This window comes from Amblyraja radiata, chromosome 43, assembly GCF_010909765.2.
Source record: "Amblyraja radiata isolate CabotCenter1 chromosome 43, sAmbRad1.1.pri, whole genome shotgun sequence".
Taxonomy (NCBI): Eukaryota; Metazoa; Chordata; class Chondrichthyes; order Rajiformes; family Rajidae; genus Amblyraja; species Amblyraja radiata.
In genome coordinates, this window is record NC_045998.1 from 5,291,629 (window position 1) to 5,309,664 (window position 18,036).

At 44.8% G+C, this 18,036-nt stretch overlaps 1 non-coding gene across 1 annotated transcript; it reads right to left on the reverse strand.

Annotated features, from left to right (window-relative positions):
* Positions 1-16,940: 16,940 nt before the first annotated feature.
* Positions 16,941-17,043, reverse strand: LOC116968100. The gene has a single exon (XR_004410409.1). It is a non-coding gene; the product is annotated as a U6 spliceosomal RNA (small nuclear RNA).
* Positions 17,044-18,036: the final 993 nt, after the last annotated feature.

Sequence of the window (18,036 nt, forward strand, 5' to 3'; positions counted from 1 at the left end):
TGCATCCCCGCCCACCACAGCAACACCATTGTTAAATTTGCGGATGACACTACGGTGGTGGGACTCATCTCCGGGGGGGACGAGTACGCCTACCGGGATGAGGTGGAGCAGCTGACAGTGTGGTGTGGAGAAAATAACCTGCTCCTTAACACCTTAAAGACCAAGGAGATAATAATAGACTTCAGGAAGAATAAAACGGACATGGTACCATTAAGTATCGGAGGGGACTGTGTGGAGAGGGTGGCGGATTTCCGCTTCCTGGGAATCCATATTGAGGAGGACCTGACGTGGAGCGTGAACACCTCTGCGCTGCTGAAAAAGGTCCAGCAGAGACTGCACTTCCTGAGGGTGCTCAGGAAGAATAACATCACTCAGAGACTGCTGCTGTCCTTTTATCGGTGCTCCATTGAGAGCCTCCTAACATACTGTGTATGCGTATGGTACACCAGCTGCACAGCGGCTCAGAGGAAAGCGCTCCAGAGGGCCATTGACAACGCCCAGAGGATTGTCGGATGCCCTCTCCTTACCTTGGAGGACTTACACAGTTCCCGCTGGATCAAAAAATCCCAGAGTATTATAAAGGACATTTCCCACCCCGGACACTCCCTGTTTGAACTGTTACCGTCAGGCAGACGGTACAGATCTACAAGGACAAGGACAAACAGACTTAAAAACAGTTTTTACCCCACTGCTATAAAGGCACTAAATGTAGCCGCCAAGGAACGCAGGGGCGATACATACATACATGAAATCGACAGAAGGATGTAGGGCTGGGTGTTTATGCGTGCTATTTTTATGATATTTATTTTAGTTGTTTATCTTTTTAAATATTTTACTTTGTATGTATCGTTAGCTTTAGAAATGTTTGAATGGTGCACTGACTGGCTGACATTTTACAATTTCGTTGTACATGGTTCATGTTACAATGACAATAAAGAAACTATTCTATTCTATATTCTATTCTATATGAACGGGGACGAAATGGAGGGTTATGGTCTGCGTGAAGGTAGATGGAACTAGGGGGAAATAAGCGTTCGGCACGGATATTAAATGCCGAGATGGCCTGTTTTCCGTGCTGTAATTGTTATATGGTTATATTGTTATATGGTTTATTTATTCAAAATCCAGCTAGATCCTACCATTATAGTTGTGCAAAATTATGTCCTATTTTACAAAACCGTCTAAAATATTAGCAAATCGCTGGATCATTTCTGGAACCAATTGAAGAACATATGAGGCGTCATTATACAATATTCCACAGCTAATAAATAAACTATATCAGAGTTAAAATGTCCATTCTAAATTAAAGCACTCAAAAAATATTCATTCCACTCTGTTTCTCCCACAGATTACTAATCGGCGTCTGGATATGATAACGGCGGTGGCTATGGTAATTTTTTATGGTTCATTATATTCTTCACTGTTTTCCAACACACCGAAGGACGGGTGCAGAATACTGGAATAACGCAGAAGGTCAGACGATCAGGGTTTATGTTTCATGAAGACGACCTGCCAGTAGAATCTCCGTTAGTGAGAGGAGCTGAATGTCTCACGTTTGGCTGTTCAAGGAAGGAAGGGGTAGGGAATGAAGCAGGACTCCTGTAAAATAATCTAGTTTAGTACAATTCACCTTAGTTTAGGGAAGTGCAGTTCAGTTCAGATTAGTTTACTGTAGTTCAATTTAGTTTAGGATAGGATTGCTTAGTTTAATTTCTGCACGTCATTGGAGTGTGGGGCAAACCGGAGCACCCGGAGAAAATCCATGCATTCTACGGGGAAAATCTGCAGAAAGTAACCGCTAGTCAGGTTCGAACTGGGTATCTGGCGCTGTAAGGAACCAACTCTAACGCTGCTGTGCCGAAATACGTCATATTGTAGCATGCAATCATTGTTGCAGCCAACGCTGGTTTTCCAGGAAAGGGCAACACATGTAGGCGAAACACAAGAGCTGAAGCACAAAATATCTGACATCTTCTCCTGTCCTAATGAATAGTCTGTTCATATCACGGTGCGCCTTAATTTAGTTCAACAAAGAAACTGACAAGTTACTAAAGAACTTTGAATCTTCCCTACTCTCAATGGGAAAAGCTTATCCACGTTAACTGCGTCCATCCATCTCATCATTTAAAATACCTCTATCAAGTCCCCCCTTAACCTTCTGCGCTCCAAAGTATAAAGACCAAACATGTTCAACCTTTCTCTGTCACATAGTTGCTGAGATCCAGGCAACATTCTAGCAACAGAGCAGGTCAAACGCTGAGCAAGTGACGTAGCGTTTGTGGATACATAAAGTCCATGAAAGCATTATCTCAGGTCTAGTTGTCTAATACAAAACTAAACTAAACTGCACTAAATGAAAAACGACTGAACTGTATTATAATTCAGCTAACTAAATTAAACTGCCCCATCATGAACTAAACTAAATTAAATTGAACAAAACAAAATAACACCACAGTAAACCAAACCACACTAAACTCAACATAAGTCAACGTAACTGCTCTCAACTTAACTTAACCCCATGTCCGCAATTCCTAATCATATTCATTCAAACATATATATTTAACATATAACATATAACAACACGGAAACAGGCCACCTCGGCCCTTCTAGAACGTGCCTACCATATACTCTCACCTAGTCCCATCTACCTGCACTCAGACCATAACCCTCCATTGCTTTCCCGTGCATATACCTATCCAATATATATTTTAATGATAAACTCGAACCTTCCACAACCATAAGTCCCTTAATTTACATTTGCAGATATATGTAGAATCCGATACCAACAACCCCAATACAATCAAACAAATAAAGCAAATATTCTTAAATAGATATGACCCCAACATCGGTAAGAATGCATTCCACCCCCCCATGGCGCCCAGCCGTCTTGGAAATCCCGGAGGGTGCCGGTGGTCTGCGCTTCGTCCCTCATTAGTACCACCCGGGCGCGGGCGAGGCCCCGGAAAAGAGGCAGGCTGGCGGCTCTGGTGCAGCTCTCTTCCTACCAGCCGCATGATTTGCCAATGGCCAACTTGTCCAGGCCCAGGAGCAACCGAACCAGGACTTGTTCAGCCCTACCCTGTCCAATACGCACAGGGTATCCAAAGATGAGAATTGTGTGTGTGAATTGCAGCCAGTCGGCAAGGAGCAGCCCTTTCGATATTGGAACAGATGCTGCATCCACACACACTCCATATATATTCGGAACACCCAGCACGCAAATGTAGCAAGCGGTTTGCGAGGCAGTGAACGGGGATAGGAACAGGTTGCAAGGGACTCCTCGGTGTAGTACCCACCACCTCAGGTCTCCGATGGAAAGGCGGACAAAACTTGCCATCCACTGGCTGGCCCACAGGCACAAAACACAACCCTCAACCGCCGGAATCCAGCTTCATTCAACACACCATCATAAATAAACAGAGCAGGTAAAACGCTGAGCTGGCCAACTTGCATCTGCGGAGAAACAAATTCTAAGATGACAAGTTCTTGGATCAAGCACAAACCTTCCGCACCTAAAAATACATCGCTTAGCCAGGGAATTCATTTTGTAGCCACGCTGCAACTTGGTTAGGGTATAATATGTGCAGTTCTGGTCACGTGGAAGATGGACGTTTTAGAAAGGGTTTTCCAGAATTAATCCTCGATTCATGTGTACTCGCTAAAGGTTAGTAATGTAATCTAATTTAAACTGGAATTAACTTATATAAACAAAACTAAATTAATTTAAAATTAGTTAAACTGACCCCAACATAAACTGCACAACCCTTACATAAATTACGCTAAAGAGAACTGAGCTACACAAATCTAATCTAAATTAAACTGCACTAAACAAATCTAAACTAAACTAAACTAAAGCATGCTAAACTAACCTCAGGCCACGCCTACCCGAACCAAGCCATCCAACCCCACACAACCTAACTCATCTTAATACAAACCATCATTTGTAGTGTTTAACCCTAGGATTCCTGGTTCATGCACTGCCCCTTCCCCCCATGAACAGCCAACTGTGAGGGAGTTCTGCGCCTCTCACTGACGGGGATTCTACTGGCAGATCGCCGACATGAGACATTAAACCTGGTCCTTTGGACTCCTGCGTTATTCCAACAATTACTGGCACCTGTTCTTCAGCGTTTAGATAATAAAAGGGAGAGTGTGTTGAACCACAATAAATTTACCGGAGCCACCGTAGTTATCGGATCCATATGAATTTCCTGCGGGAGAAACAGACTGGTGTGAATAATGTTTGAAGTGATTAATTCAGAACTGAACATGTTAACCCAGTCGGTTTCAGTTTATTTCTTAGTTCTTAGAATATTGGAGTATGAACCGTCGTCATTCCCTCGGCGTGCCCCAAACCGGATCCAGCCATCTGCTAATGAATTGAACCGGCTTTGGACAATATAATGCCATTGTGCTCTATGAATAATCTTGGTGGGTTATCGAATAAATAAACAGACCACGTCAAATGCTGAGCAGGTCAACTCGCATCAGTGGAGAAATAAAGTATTTATGCCTCTCAGTGACGGGGCACGTCGTCGACATGACGCATGAACCCTGGTCATCTGGCCGCCTTCGTTATTCCAATATTGACAGGCACCTGTTTTTCAGTGTTTTGATAATAAAAGGAAGAATGTGTTGAAACACAATAAATTTACCGGAGCCACCGTAGATATCGGATCCATATGACCTTCATGTGGGAGAAACAGACTGGCGTGAATAATGTTTGAAGGCATTTATTCTGAAATGAACACTTTAACTCAGTCAGAGGCTGTTTATGTCTTATGTTTTTGGAATCTTGGATTATGAGCCCTCGTCAGTCCAACAGCGAGCCCCTGATTGGATCCAGCCATCTATAGTACTAACATTCTGATATTGACAATTTTCTGTTGTACTCCATATTGATTTTAGAACAACGCTGCCACTTCCGGATGAGATGTTTTGCCATCTTACTCAAAGTCCAATTCCGCTGATCAGGACAATAAGATTCTTCCCATCAAAATAAAAGAGTATTAGTTTTTATAACAAATGTTGAGATTCTCTTTGCTGAAGGCCACGTCACTTCCGCAGGGACTATAAAACCCGGATGCGTTGAGTGCCTCAGTCAGTCTCTGCAAGATGGGGGAGCGAAAGGAGCATGTCTCTCTGTCTGAGCTGTGAATAACACTGAACACATGTCCAGTAACCTGCTAGTGGTTTTACAGATCTGTGCCCTTAATGTGGTTTGAAAATATGGTTTGGAAATGCTAAAGCTGCGTTGCCTTTGGTTTGGAAATGCTAAAGCCGTGTTGCCTTTAATTTAGACATGCTAAAGCTGTGTTGCCTTTTGTTTGAAAGTGCTAAAGCTGTGTTGCCTTTGGTTTGGAAATGCGAAAACTGTGTTACATTTGGTTTGGAATTCCTAAAGCTGTGTTGCCGTTGGCTTATAAATGCGAAAGCTCTGTTGCCTTTCGTTTGGAAGTGCTAACGCTGTGTTGCCTTTGGTTTGGAAATGCGAAAACTGTGTTACCTTTGGTTTGGAATTCCAAAAGCTGTGTTGCCCTTGGCTTGTAAATGCTAAAGCTTTGTTGCCTTTGGTTTCGAAATGCTAAAGCTGTGTTGCTTTTGGTTTAGAAATGCTAAATCTCTTTTTCCTTTGGCTTGGAAATGCTAAAGCTGTCTTGCCTTTGGTTTGGAAATGCTAAAACTGTGTTGCCTAATTAAAGTTGACTTGCCAAATTATTATTGCCTTGACTAATTAAATTTGCCTTGCCTAATTAACGTTGCTTGCCTAATTATAATTGTCTTGCTTAACTAAAGTTGCCTTGCTTAATTATAGTTGTCTTTGCTAACTAAAGTTGCCTTGCCTAATTAAAGTCGCATAACCTAATTAAAGTTGCCTTGCCTCGATATAATTTCGAGTCAAACCTTGACCTTTACCTGTTTGCGCTTCATATTGATATTAGGAAAAACGCTACAACGTGCGGCTGTGATTGTTGGCCATCTTACTCAGTCCACCTCCGCTATCCAGGTGCCCAGGATTTTTGCCATCGATGAAAAATAAACGAGTTATTAGTTTACAAACATGAGATTCTCTCTCCTGTCAATCACGCCATGAAGGCCACTCTCCTTCTGGTGGGAGGGTGGGAGGGACTATAAAACCCAGAAGTGAGGACGTGGCTCAGTCCCTGGACGATGCAGGTGGGAGAGGACACGACTCGTTGTCGTTAGTGGCCTGGCAAGCTGCTTGAAATGGTATGAAACTGCCCTTGCAGTTGGTGGCCTTGCACCATGCTTGAAATGGAATGGTGAACTGCCAGCCCACCAGCCGCGAGTGAGTCCCAGCTCAACAGAGTTGAGTGACTGAGCCGCCAGCCCAAGTATTCGTTCAGCCCACAATGTCCATACTAGCTCTCTTCAGGCCACTACACCCATAATAGCGCCCCTATTAGACCCCACCCCCTACTGCCCACCAATATTGGAATTGGTGGAGAGGGGGAATAATGCGTTGGGGGACCAGCCCTCCTGTATGATGCTGTAACCTATCAAGTCCCACTTAGTCAATACTGCTAATATATTTAAACGTCTTTGAACAATAGGAAGCTATTGTGCTCAATGATAAACGAATACTCTTGGTGCGTTAACGAATAAATAAAGAGAACATGTATAATGCTGAGCAGGTCAACTAGTATCTGTGCAGAAATAAAGTCTAGGTGAGCATGTTCTCGGAATGGGCCGAAACCTTCACAACTCAATAAATCAATTCCCTAGTCAGAGAGGCATGATGCATCATTAGAGCTATTTGGTTAGCGTGTATTGTGTTCAGTTCTGGTCAGCCTAATACAAGAACGACGTTGGGATTTTGGAAATAGTCTATATTTACCGGAATTGTTACTATACTAGTGAGTACAGTCTTCAGGTTACTAAAGCAAAGTAAACAAAACTGACCCAAAACTACGTTGAACTGCACTGAAATAACCTGAACAGTAATGCACTAAACGGAACTAATCTAGATTAAACCAAACTTAACTGTACCAATTTAAACGGTACTGGACTGTATTGTACTGCACTGAACTAAGCTAAACTAACCTAACCTAAGCTAAACTTAAATCAACTAAACTAAATCAAACCACATTAAACCAAACCTACGCAACTCAACTGCAATCAAATTAACTCAAACCCACATAGGCATTGCTGAATATTTTTCATTCATAAAAATAAATATAAGCAAATATTTATATTTGTAAATGTATGCAGAATAAAAATAATACAAACAAACCCAACACCATCGTAAAAATAAAGCATATATTATTAAATAAGAATTACCTCATCATTGTCACTGATACTATAATAGTTTGTTTGGTTGTTTGTTTGTTTGACTTCTTGCACAAAATCCGCGAGCATTGCCACTTTCATTTCACTGCACATCTCGTATGTGTATGTGACGACTAACTTGACTTGACTTGACTTGACTTGACTAGACTAGACTATCCATCCTGCGCGGCGCCCAGTTAAGGTATCTTGGGGTAAGATGGATAGTCAGTCCTTCAGGTCGTCACTGATCTGACCCAGCCATTTGATAATGTTTTAGCAGGTCTTTATATATCAATTAGGCGAGGCGGAGTTAGGGCAGACAGTCAGAAGCTTTGTTTTGGCGATGATGGAAATATTAACGATTTGGGGTCATAAATCTAGGATGAGATAGGGAACGTTTAAAGGAATGGTACGGCATCAGTGGCTGCCTCCAAACGCCAGAGAATCAGGATCGATCCTGACTACGGGTAGTGTCTGTATGGAGTGTGTACGTTATCCACGTGCCCTAGATTTATCCGCGGGTGCTGCCGTTTGCTCCAACACTCCAAAGATGAACGGATTTGTCGGTTAATTGGCTTTTGTAAAAGACTGTAAAGTGGCCTCAGAGTGCAGGATAGTCATGCTAATATATTGAGATAGATTACGGACGCTTACTCGGTGGTCCTAAAGGCCTGATTCCAGGACGTATCTCAAAACTGAAACACATTTGCGGGATTGTTATTTTTCAACACTAGATTTGTGAGTGCCTGGAACTTCTTTTGGAAGTTGTGGTGGGGGGAGATACGACAGTGCTTCATCCGCCTTGCTGACGGCGGGTCGTCAACATAAAACATTAATTCCGTTTCCCCATGTTTGCCATAATTCCAGCATTTGCTTAATTTAATTGAATGCTCGACTTGCTCAGCAGACTGTGGAATCTTGGCCACCACTGCTACGAGATGGCGAAGTTTCACTTGCAATACTGTGCTTAGTTGTGGTCACCCTGCTCTGGAAGGATGGGGCTAAGCAAGAATGGGTGCAGACAAGATAGGCAAGGATGTTGAGGACCTGATATGCACGAAATGGTTGGGCAGGATACGATATTATTTCATGGTGCTCAAAAAGGTAAAAGTTGATCTGATATCGGCGTATACAATTGGGAAGGTAATAGATCGTGTGAATATTCACAATTTTCCCCCAAATATGGTAATCAACAACCAGAGTATATAGGTTTAGGTAGACACAGAGTGCTGGAGGACCTCAGCGGGTCAGGAAGCATCTCTGGAGAAAAGTAATAGGTGCCGTTTCGGAATAAGCATGGAAACAGGCCTATCGGCCCATATTTCCGATCAATGATCTCCCCGTACACTGACATTATCTAACAGACTATTGAAAATTTACAATTTTAGCGAAGCCAATTCACCCACAAACCGACACGTCTTTGCGACGTGGAGGAAAATCAGGGCACCAGGAGGAATCCCTCGTAGTCACAGGGACAACATACAGACTCTGTATTGACAGCACCCAAGGTTAGACTCAACCCTCTGTTTCTTGGGCTGTGGGGCAGCATCTCTACCGCGATGTCACTTTGCTGCCACAAGAGAGAAGTAGTACTTTCACCATAGCCCCCGTATCCACCGTATCCACCGTGTCCGTATCCACCGTATCCACCGTGTCCACCGTATCCACCGTGTCCGTATCCACCGTATCCACCGTACCCACCGTGTCCGTATCCACCGTACCCACCGTATCCGTATCCACCGTATCCACCGTATCCACCTTATCCACCCTATCCACCGTGTCCGTATCCACCGCATCCACCGTATCCACCGTGTCCGTATCCACCGTATCCACCGTACCCGCCATATCCACCGTACCCGCCATATCCACCATATCCACCGTATCCACCTTTTCCACCGTACCCGCCGTACCCACCGTACCCGCTATACCCGCCATACGAGGACCAGCTTCCTGTGGGAGCAACAGACAGGCATGAACATTGTTGGCTGAAACAATTCGGAAATAAACGTCCCTCAGTCGGAGTGTTTTTCCTTTCAACTGGTGAATCACGTGTAACGGTGGATTTTCAGTCATAGATTCATAGAGCCAGTAGCGCGGAAACAGGTCGTCTGGCACTATTTGCCCTTGCCGATCAAGATTTTGAGCTAAGGTAGACAAAGGTGCTGGAGGAACTCAGCTGTTGGAGTTATTTTACAGGCGCACCTATGGAGCGAAGGAAATATGCAACTCTTCGGGCCGAAACCCTTCTTCAGACCGATGGAGGGAGTTTGACCTACATGGTAGCAGATTGGTGGAGCTGGTAGAGTCGCTGGTAGAGACATGCATATCGATTACTGTAAGTCCGACGTGAACTTTTAAACCCAGTCAGATGCAGTTTTCATTAATCCCAGGGATAAGTCGGACCCTCAGTCTCTCAGTGAGTTCCTGATATGACCTTGGTGTTTTCTGGCACTTAAGGAAACACGGTGCTGGAGTAAATCAGCGGGTAACGCAGCATCCCTGGAGAGAATGGACCAGTGACCTTTGGGTCGGGACCCTTCTTCATTATGACCCGAATCGTCAAATGTCCATGTTTTCCGGAGAGGCTGCGCGACCAACTAAGTTACTCCAGCACTTTGTGTCCATTTGTGTAATGCAGCATCTGCACTTCATGACTTCTTAATTGATATGTGCCGAATTAGACCATTCGGCCCATCAAGTCTACTCCGCCATTCATTCGTGGCCTATCTATTGTTCCCTCTCAACCCCATTGTCTTGCCATCTCCCCATAATCCCTGACACCTGTACTAATCAAGGATCTATCAATATCGACATTAAACATATCCAATGACTTGACATCTACAGCCATTTGCGGCAATAAATTCCACCGATTTAACGCCCTCTGAGTAAATACATTTATCCTCGTCTCCTGTCTAACGGCAGTTCCTTTTATTCTGAGACCGTGTCTTCTGTTCCTAAACTGTACCACCAATGGAAATATCCTGTCCATATCCAGTCTATCCACGCCTTTCGTTATTCGATAAATTTCAATGAGGTCTCCCTCATCTTAAATTCCACCGAGTACAAGCCCAGTGCCGTCTGAGGATGAAATTATTTAACCTCATCTTTCACGGGACCGGGTGGACCCTTCTTCAATACGTCCCGAAACGTCACCTCCAAGTTCTCCAGTGATGTGTCCTAGAGTGTGAACCAGCATCTGAACTGCCGTTAGTCAACAACTGTCTAACACTTTAACTGACAATATTGTTTTCACTTGGCACGCCAAATTGCCCCAGACGCCTGCATTTGGCCCATTGCTCTCTAATCCCTTCCGTATCAATATATATTTCCCAAAATCATAACTGTTGCGCGACAAACCAGCTGGATACTTAGGTTTAATGATGCAGAATGGAAACAGATCCTAGGGCCACCAATTCCACGCCGCCCATCGATCACCCGCTCACGCTACTTATATGTTATAATTGACAAGCGACAATTTACAGATAATCTATTAACCTACAATCCCGCACGTAGGAATAAATGGAGAATTAATTCAGAAAGAATGGAATTACCATCGCCACCATATCCGTACGATTTCCCTGTTGTGGAAATATATGATAATAATAAGCATTGGTTGTAGGGAGAAGACGCGCACACCGCACATACAGGTTAGGATCAAACACGCTGTGAGGCGGCGACGCTACCAGCTGCGTTACTTTAAAAACATTATCTCCTTAAATTAGAAAGAGGGTCTAAACCCGTGTTTTAATAAATCTTCATACCATTATACAATTCTTCTAAAATTGAAAGATAAACTGAACGAAAAACATTACCTCCGTATCCGTAGGAAACTGGAACAGAATATGTGAAATAAACAGAATTGTGTTATTATTGTATTTATGAATCGTGTAAATAAACACTTTTCAATCACAAGCCCAATGCTTCAACACATTGCCATTTCCCAATAAATCGACAGGTAGGAACAACTAACATCCCCACACTGACAGTGAATACAGCGAGGCTACAGAGAGACTTGCAGTTAATCACTTCATGTGACCCAAATCACTGTTCCTGTTCACATGCAATTGATTCAAGGTGGACCACGTCCTTCTTACTTTCTTTCCAATCAATGCCTGCCTAATATACCATATGTATTCTAGATCTTTGTTTAAGAAAGAACTGCAGACGTAGGAAAAATCGAAGGTGGACAGAAATGCTGGAGAAACTCAGCGGGTGAGACAGCATTTATGGAGCGAAGGAATGGGTGCCGTTTCGGGTCGAGACCCTTCTTCAGATTGATATGGGGTAGAGGGGGGCTGTAAGAAGAAAGGAATAGACTGAGACGGTGGGCTGTGTGACAGCTGGGAAGGGGAGGAGAAAGAGGGAGAAACCAAGGACTACCTGAAATTGGACAAGTCAATGTTCATACCGCTGGGGTGGAAAATCTTAAGCTAAATATGAGGTCAACGTCTCGTCAACGTTTATACCTCACGCTGCCTCAGCCAGTCCAGCAGCATAGTCAAGAACGAGTCGCAACCCTGCCACACTCCTTCGGGTAGGAGGTAGAGTGAGGTGAAAAGGCATACCTTCAGGTTCGGGGATAGTTTTTTGTCAACTGTTTATGAGGCAAAATAATGCCCCTGTCGCACTTAGGAATCCTGAACGGAAACATCTGGAGACTTTGTGCCCCAACCAACGTTTCCCTGTCAGTCTCCCTACCTGCTTCCACTATCTGCAACCTGCGGCAACCACCTGCAACCTCCGGGAACCGCACTGAAACCTTGGGTGGGGCGCAAAGTCTCCAGAGGTTTCCGTTCAGGTTTCCTAAGTGGGACAGGGGCATTATAACAGCCCTACCAACGACCAGAGATCTGTCCCGAAACACTATCCACCTCAATGGCGATCGACTGACTTTCTGTGATCAGAATTTGCACGCTTCATCTGGCACTAAACGTTGTTCCTTTATCATGGATCAGTACACTGTGGAAGGCTCGATTGTTACAGTGTATCGTCTTTCCGCTGACTGGTTAGCACGCAACAAACGCTGCTCACTGTGTCTTGGCACGTGACAATAATCTAAACTCAAACTCAAACACGGTAACCTTTGATATCCAGGGACCTCCTCAGTCAAAGACTTACCGACGGCGACGGCTGCAATGAGGCCGACGAGGAGGAGACACAGGGACGACATATTCGCGGTGAGTTGTCAGACTCGTGGAGATGTAAGCTGTGTAAAGCAGGCCTTTTATTTGCTTCAGAGCCACCTGACCGCAAAGTTGGCTCCATGTGCAACGTGGCATTTGGCAAAGGCAATGATTCATCACCACTCTAACTTGGGCAAGGATGAGTGAACATGTAACGTAGTGGCTGTCGAAGAGATAAGAACATGCAAACACTTGTACGGTCGAGCGGATTCAGAATGTATTGCTTGCTGCCAGTTGAAATGTAACCAACCACGTAGGCCCAGCTTGTTGTTACCAAAAACATTGACCCCTGTAATTGATCAGAGGATAGGTAAATTGCCGAAGGGTAGCACGGTGGCACAGCTGGTAAACCTACTGCCTCACAACACCAAATAGCCCGGTTCGATCATCTGCATTCTGTACAGAGTTTGAACGTTCTCCCTGTGACCGTGAGGGTGGACTGCGCATGATCCACATTCCTCCCAGGCTCCAAAGACGTGGAGCTTTTTAAGCCCATTGTCTTCGGTAAAACATACAAACTGTCCCGAGTGTGTAGGATAATGATATTGTTGGGGAATCGCTGGTGGGCCCGGACTCAGTCAACTAAACCAAACTAAACTAAACTAAACATGACATATATGGCCCATCCTGTCGCTGTCCCTTTGGTATGCTACATTCCTACAGGAACTGAGAGATGTTGCAATTTATAAAGTATAACAGAGGGACAGAGGGATCTATGAATAACAATGCATAGTTCCCTTCAAGTGGAATCTCATGTAGATAGGGTGGTATAGAACGCTTTTGGTATGTTGGCCTTTATAAATCAGAGCACTGAGCATAGAAGTTGGGATGTAATGTTAAAATTGTACAAGGCATTAATGAGGCCAATTCTGGAATTTGATGTAGAATTTTCGTCGCGAAATTTGAGATTTCAGAATAAGGGACAAAAGTTTAGGTACAACATGAGAGGGAACTTCTTTACACAGAGAGTGTTAGTTGTGTGGAATGAGCTTCCAGTGGAAGTGGTGTTGGCAGGCTCGTTATTATCAAATAAAAATAAATATAAGGGGCGAGATGGCCTGTTTCCGTGCTGTAATTGTTATATGGTTGTATGTTTACAACATTAGCATGACCTGCACAGTGAATTGTAGGGCTCTATCGTGTGTTTATGAGCTGTGGGTTCTCGGAATGCAGGTATATAATTCCTTGAATGTGGTATCACAGGTAAGTATGGAGCGGGGTGTCCAAAAGCCTTTTGGAACATTGTCCTTCTTCAGTCAGAGTATTGAGTGTAGATCATGTTGCAGTTATGGAAAGCGTTGATAAGGCCGAATTTAGAGTATTGTGTTTTGTTCTTGGCACCATGTTACAGGAAAGATGTTGTAAATTGTGAAAGGGTAAAGAGAAGATTTACGAAGATGTTGCCAGGACTCCAGGGCCTATGCTATCGAGAGAGGTGCAGCAGGCTGGGACACTATTCCTTGTTGGAGGACGAGGGTTGATTTTACAGAGGTGTATTAAGTCATGAAATGAATAGATCTGGTAGATGCACAGTCTCTTGCCCAGATTAGTGGAATCGAGAAGCAGAGGACATAGGTTGACGGTGAAGGAGAAAATATTTAATAATAATACGAGGGGTAATGTTGTCACACAAATAATGGTGGGTGTATGGAACGAACTGCCAGAGAATGTAGTTGAGACCGGGAATATTGCACCCGTTAAGATACAATTGAATAGATGCAGGTTTAGAGGGCTTTACGTCAAACACAGGCAGGTGGGACTAGTGTAGACGGGACATGTTGGTCGATGTGGGTAAGTTGACATGAAAGGACTGTTTCCACAATGTATGAATCTATGACGGTATGACTGTATGGCTCCTTCGCATGTCACACCTCTCTTCATGCTCACTTGCCCTTGGCATTGCCAAACTTGGCAAAAAACGGCGAAAAACTGGCGGTACATTGTTTTCTTTCTACTTCAGATAATCATCTCAGAACAGTATGCCCCATATTTCATTTGACATCTTCAAACATTCCATCAGCACTCATGAGCTGTTACCGTTGTGATCTGATGCAGTCTTTCAGTTTGTAAGGGGGCTAATACTTCGGCATTGTAACATTGAGTGCACTAGAAAGGAATTCATCGTGGTGCATCTTGATTGCCCCAGAGAGCAATTTAATGGGGTGTATTACATCTTGGTTTGGCAACCGCTCCATCCAAGACAGCAAGAAATTGGAGAGAATTGTGAATGCTGCCCAGACCATCACATAACCCAACTTCCATTCTAATTACTCCACATACATTTAACGCAGCTTCAGCAAGGCCACGGTCATAATCAAGGACAACTGTCAACCCGGGCATTCCCTTTTATATCCTCTCCCATCTGACGAGATATATTGAAGTGTGAAAACGCACACCTCTTCGGCCTATAAGGTCCTTACCGAGCTAGATGAAGCGAAACAAATCACATCTATCTGATCCCTGAATGTTCTTCCAATCTCTGCAGACACATGTGCCATATGATCATAGTGTCGTGTAAAACAGCATGAACGATGCCCTTGGGACAATTTGCCTGCCTCAGCTACCCCTTCGGGTAGTTCGTTCCGTATACTTACCACACTTTGTGCAAACATGTGGACATTAGGTTCCATTAATATAATTCAACCCTCACTTTAAACCTATGGCCTCCGGTTCTTGAATCCCCTACCCCGATTAAAAGGCTCTGCGCATTTATGCTTTATATACCTCTCATAATATTATACACCTCTATAATATCACCGCTCATCGTCCTGCGCTCCCCGAATCAAGTCCTAGCCTGTTCACCATCTCCCCGCAGCTCAGGAACCTTGCGTCCTGGCAACCTCCTTGTAAATCTTCTCTGCACCCTTTCCAGCGAAATAACATTTTTCCTCCGAATGTGTGCTTGTATGCTAATGTCTAAATGTCTAAAACTCTACCATTGTATCTGGCGTCGCAGCTCCAAACAGGCACCCGACACCCTCTGTATAAAAAACTTGCCGCACTCATCTAATTTAATCTTTACCCCACCTACCTTTAAGCGATGCTCTCTAATCTGTAAAACATTTACCCTGGGGGGAAACATTCTGACACTACCATATATGTGCCTTTCATAAATTTAAATACTTCTATTATGTCTCCGCTGAACTTCCGGCGATTCAGAGAAAATAATCAAAGTTTGGCCAACCTCTGCTTGCATCTCATACCCTCTCATCCGGGAAATTTCTGAGTCCATTTATTCAGCAAGAAAGTTTACCCAAGATCGACAGAAAATGCTTGCGTAACTGAGCAGGACAGGCAACATCTACAGGTAGAAGACTCGAATGAGGCTTAGGCTCGAAATCCTTCTTTAGCCTGAGCTTAGTCTATGAAGAAAGGTTCCCGAAGGTTTATCTCAGTCTGCCTACATGCTTGCACTACCTGCAACCTCCGGCAACCACCTGCAGCCTCCGGGAACCGCACGGATACCTTGGGTGGGGCACACAGTCTACAGCGGTTTCCGTTCAGGTTTCCTAAGTGGGACAGGGGCATTATACTACATGCATTTGAAACCATCTGATTTTAATATTAGCCTGAACAAATTTTCCAAACCATGCCTGGTGGAACAGGGCACCGACTGGGAAGGTCACCTGATCTAATAGATGGTGATTGCCAAGTCGTGAATAAGTAAGTGATACAAGACTGTAAAATGCTGGATAAGGCATGACGGCAAAACGTTTTCCAGGGGTAAAGCGTTCAATCTCAATCTCCCGAATTGGTCGGGGAGCAGGAGGAGCAGGCCATGTATCCAAATACTTTACTCACCCATCCCGGTCTTTCTTTCTTTTCCTGCACCCATTGCGAGAATTGCACAGAGTACGAAATCGCGCACGACCAGAGTCAGGAACAGCTTCCCGCCTGTTATCAGGCTTTTGAACGACCCGTCCATAAGGAAAAGCACTGTCAGTTTCACCTCTCCCACATTGCAGGCATTGGATTTTTGTCTATGGAACTGATGTGCTACAAAGCTAAGGTGTGCTTAATTAGTTGATCAATTGTACGGGTGTCAGGGATTATGCGGAGGAGGCATGCGAATGGGGTTGAGAGTGAGGGACTGATCAGCCGTGATTGAATAGCAGAACATAATTGATGGAATGGATTGCCTAATTCCGCTCCTATAACTTACAAACATACGAACTATATTCTGCACACATTACCTTCTTCGCTCTACCTAGAGTTTGACTTGCATGTATCTCTGTACGGTGGACCTGATCTGTTTGGATAGCATGCCGAACAATGCGTTTTACTGTATCTTACTACACGTGATAAGAATAAACATAATACTTAACAAATTATCACTTATCGAGATATCGGAGGACCCGGAGGATACCCGCGCGGTCACAGGGAGAACGTGGAAACTCCACGCACGCACAGACAACACCCGAACCCAGGTCGCTGCCGCTCTACCAGCTGCTTTAGTGTGCAGCTCATAAATAATTGGAACGCTTCACAAATCTGCGTGAAATTCTTGCGCATGGGCCATGTTAGTGTTCTCTGCTTTGTTGCGATTTTAGTTTATTTGATGGCAAAACGAGAAGCCAGTGTATCGTGTGATAGATTTGAAAGCTGAGCAGCACCCGATGTATTTTGGGGATGGACATGTTGGTCGGTGTGGGCAAGATGGCATGAGTGGCCAGTTTGATGTGATACCTCTGTTCATGCTCACTTGCCGTTCGCACTGTCCACACGCCACGTTGGTACCTCGAGCTTGGCAAATTATGGAGTCTGCTAAAGAACTGGCTGAACATTGGGTTTTCTTTCTGTAAAAAGGACTTCTTGACACACAAAGTATTTTACTACATAACGTTATTATATGCACTACACACACTATGCCCTAGCTGTCCGTGGTCATCACTGGAGCTAGAGAGCGAGCTGGAGGTGGGGAAGCTACAATTATACAAGAGACAATGGGGAGTGGTTAGTAGTGGTGAGGTCACTATGTTAAAGGAGCATGCACTGATCTACATCCTTCCTCTTGGAAACAAAGCGACCACGGCTCATACGCTAGAATCAGACCATAAGCAGGGAACAGTTAGAATATATCATAATACAGACTACTCGCACACTCCGTACCGGACAGGCGGCTTGACCAACCGCCCAGAGCGGGTGCGCAACCCGCCTTCCCCTTCAACCGCAGGAGCTGCAGGTACGGGGGCAGGGACAGAGACGGGAGATCCGGGTGAAGAGCGCCCAGGGGAAGGAGGAGAACGGGGGGGGGGGGGGGGAACAGGTACACCTGCAGGTGAGGCAGGAGAACGAGGCTGGCGTGTGCGGGGCACAGAGAGCTGAGAGGGCAGTGTCCGGGGCATACGAGGAGTGACAGGGGCAGGAGGAGTTTCGGGCAGTGGGGATCGGACAGGCGGCGAAAACGGGTCTGCGGGAAGCGGAGCAGGCTCGTTGACAAGCAGCAGGTGCTGGCGTGTCCGACGGTACACGGTGCCCTCGTAGTCAACCAGGTATGACCGGGGAGAGTCAGCATTGCCAACGACAACGGCCAGCCGGTGATGACCGGAGGTGGACTTCATCC